Below are 3,845 nucleotides of genomic sequence, written 5' to 3'. Positions count from 1 at the left end.
TATCCAGAAATTTTTCTGTATTTGCTTATTGTTTCTAGTAGTGTTCTTGTGGAGTCTTTAGGGTTTTCTAGATAGAGACTCAAGTCATCTGCAAATAGTGACAGTTTGACTTCTTCGCTTCCTATTTGGATGCTTTTTACATCTTTCTCTTGCCTGATTGCACTTTCTAGGCCCTCCGATGTTATATTGAATAGCAGTGGCGATAGTGGACAGCCTTGCCTTTTTCCTGATCTTAGAGGAAATGCTTTTAGTTTTTCAGCATTATATGGCCTTTGTTATGTTAAGATACTTTCCTTCTATCCTGATTTTGTTAAGTGTGTTGATCATAAAAGGATGTTGTATCTTGTCAAAGGCTTTTTCTTCATCGATTGATATGGTCATATGATTCTTACTTTTTAATTTGTTTATGTGGTGTATCACATTAATTGAGTGCATATATTGCCCCTGGGATGTGTCCCACTTGATTGCGGTGTATAATATATTTTTAATATATTGTTGTATTCGGTTTGCTAGTATCTTATTTAAGATTTTTTCATCTGTGTTCATGAAAGATATTGGTCTGTAGTTTTCTTTTTGGTGTGTTATCTTTACCAAATTTTGGTATCAGAGAAATATTGGCCTCATAAAATGAGTTAGGAAGTATTACCTCCTCTTTGATTATTTGGAAGAGTTTGAGGAGAATAGCTATCAAATCTTTTTTGAATGTTTGGTAGAATTCACTCGTGAAGCCATCTAGTCCTGGACTTACTTTTTGGTAGGTTTTTGATGATTCTTCCAATTTCCATACAGCTGATCGGTCTATTTAGATTTTCCAGTTCTTCTTGATTCAATCCAGGAAGATTGTATTTTTCTAAGTACTGATCCATTTCTTCTAGGTTATTAAATTTGGTGATATATATTTTTTCATAGTATTCTTGTATAATTCTTTGTATTTCTGCGATATCAGTGTAATTTCCTCTCTTTCATCCCTGATTTTGTTTATTTGTGTCCTTTCTCTTTATTCTTCAGTGAGTCTGGCCAGGTGTTTGTCAATTTTATTAATCTTCTCAAAGAACCAGCTCTTTGTTGCATTTATTTTTTCTATTGTTTTTTGTTTTCAATTTCTTTTTTTTTTTTTCTGCTCTAATTTTGATTATTTCCTTCTGCTGACTTTAGGCTTCATTTGTTCTTCCTTTTCTAGTTTTTTAAGATGAAGCGTTAAGTTGTTTATTTGGGCTCATTCCTATTTTTGGAGATAGGCCTGTAATGTTATGAACTTTCCTCTTACAACCTCTTACAATCATTATCATTTGTTTCTATGTATCTCTTGATCTCTCTTTTTATTTCTTCTCTGACCTAGTTATTCTTCAGTAGCATGTTGTTTAATCTCCATATATTTGTGGTTCTTCCTGCTTTCTTTTTTGTGGTTCTTCCTGCTTTTTTTTATATTTGTGGTTCTTCCTGCTTTCTTTTTACAGTTGTTCTCTAGTTTTAAAGTATTATGATCAGAGAATATGGTTGGTATAATTTCAACCCTTTTATATTTGTTGAGGCTATCTCTGTGTCTCAGTATGTGGTTGATTCTTGAGAATGTTCCATGTGCACTATGGAAGAATCTATAAGCAGTTCTTTTGGGATAGAAGGCTCTTTAAGTGTCAATTATGTCCAGTTTTCTTATGTGTCATTTAAGGATGTTATTTCCTTATTTATTTTCTGTTTGGATGATCTGTCTATATCCGACAGTGGGATATTTAGGACCCCTACTACGATAATGTTTTGGTCTGTTTCTCCCTTTAGTTCTGTTAGTAATTGCTTTACATATTTCAGGGCTCCCTGATTGGGAGCATAGATATTAATAAGTGTTATGTCTTCTTGGTTCATGTTTCCCTTTCATTATGAAGTGTCCTTCAGTATCTTCCTTTACCTTTTTTTTAATTTTGAAGTCTATTTCATCCATTATTAGTACCACTACTCCCGCTTTTCTCTGAATGCCATTTGCTTGAAATATCATTTTTCATCCTTTCACTTTAAGTCTATATTTGTCTTTGGAGCTGAGATGTGTCTCCTAGAGATGGCATATGGTTGGGTTTTGTATTTTGGTCCTTTCTGAAATTCTGTGCCTTTATATTGGTGAGTTCAGTCCATTTACATTTGGGAGGATTATTGAAATATGAGGTCTTCTTATAGTCATTTTACCTTTTGCTTGCTGGTAGCTCGGTGTTTCCATTGCTTCCTTGTCCTTGTGTTTCTGTTTTCTTTATTTTGGTTGTTTTTTGTGGGTTTTGCCTCTGGTTCTTATTTTATATTATATACAACAGTTCTGAATCTTTGGTATGTGGTATCAGTATGAATATGTAAAGGACAGTTATATATACACGGTAGTCCATTTTCTTCTGCGCATGCTCTATCTCCATTCCTACTTGCAAATTTGAATCTTTGAATCTTTCCCTTTTCAGTCATTATTGTCTCAATTTGTCCCTATGTATGCTGAATGTTCATTACTATCTTGCTATAGCAATTCTCTTATTATTTAAGCTCATATTGCCCTGTTCTTAGTAAGGGTTGAACTTCTCTGCTTCTATTTGCCTGATAGTCACCTTGCTCCTAATTGTTTTTTGTTTTGTTTTGTTTTGTTTTGTCATTTTGTTTTAGGTGAGATGCCTCCTTTCAGTATTTCCTGTAGTGCAGACCTCATAGTAGAGAATTCCCTCAATTTTTGTATGTCTGGAGAGGTCTTAATTTCTACTTCATATCTAAAGGAGAGCTGGATACTTTGTTCTAAGCTGATAGTTCCTTTCACTTAATAGTTTAAATATTTGATTTCATTCCTTTCTAGATTGTAAGTTTTGCTCTGAGAAGTCTGAGGATAATCTAATGGCTTTTTCTTTATAAGTTACCCTTTTCTTTTAACTGGCTGCCCTGAGAATTCTCTCTTTGTCATTGATTTTTGAGAATTTTAATACAATATGTCTTGGTGAAGGCCTTTTTGGGTTGAGATAATTGGGAGTTCTGTCGACATCTTGAATTCCAAGCTCCAGCTCATTCTTTAGATTTGGAAAATTCTTGTCAACTATTTGTCTGAAAATGCTTTCTAGTCCCTGCTTTTTTTTCCTCACCTTCGATAATGCCCATTATTTTGTTTTCTCTCCTGATGGTGTCAGCTAGTTCTTATATTTCTCTTTCATCATTTTTCATTCTTTGGTTTCTCTCTTCTTTCTTCTGATTTATTTCTAGATTTCTGTCTTCGATATTACTGATCCTTTCCTCCATTTGGTCAACTCTATTTCCCCAAGCTTGCTATTTTATTTTTCAACTCTTGCAGTGTGTTTGTGTGTGTATCTCTCTCTCTCTCTGTGTGTGTGTGTGTGTGTGTGTGTGTGTTTTATCTCCAGAAGATCTATTCTAGTCTTTTTGAGGATTTCAATCTCCTTGCTCTGTTCATCTAATTGTTTTTTCAGTTCTTGAAATTGTTGATATGATTCGTTTCAGAATTCACTGATTTTTTTCAAAAGCACCATTCTGAATTATCTTTCATTTGAGTCACATATTTCAATGTCTGTAAGCTTACTCACCCTCTGTTTGCAACCGGGGCCAGTTGAAATCATCCCACTTCTCTGCTTTTGCTGTGATGTCTGGACTCTGCCGCCAGCTGCATGGAACTCACGACCCTCCTAGGCAAGGCTGTTCAGGGATCTCGCAGCACCTTCTCCCCTCCCCCTCCTCCTCTAGGGACCTCTGGCAGCTGCGAGAGGCAGCTTCTTTATTTCTCCCAGTTCACCACCTCACACTGGGGTTCTGACATGTGGTAGCTCTGATGTGCAGACATCATGCTCACATGTGCTGGGTGTTTTTTGTTGATTTCAAAT

This window comes from Pteropus vampyrus, unplaced genomic scaffold, assembly GCF_000151845.1.
Source record: "Pteropus vampyrus isolate Shadow unplaced genomic scaffold, Pvam_2.0 Scaffold64, whole genome shotgun sequence".
Taxonomy (NCBI): Eukaryota; Metazoa; Chordata; class Mammalia; order Chiroptera; family Pteropodidae; genus Pteropus; species Pteropus vampyrus.
Note: the sequence above shows the minus strand (reverse complement) of the source record.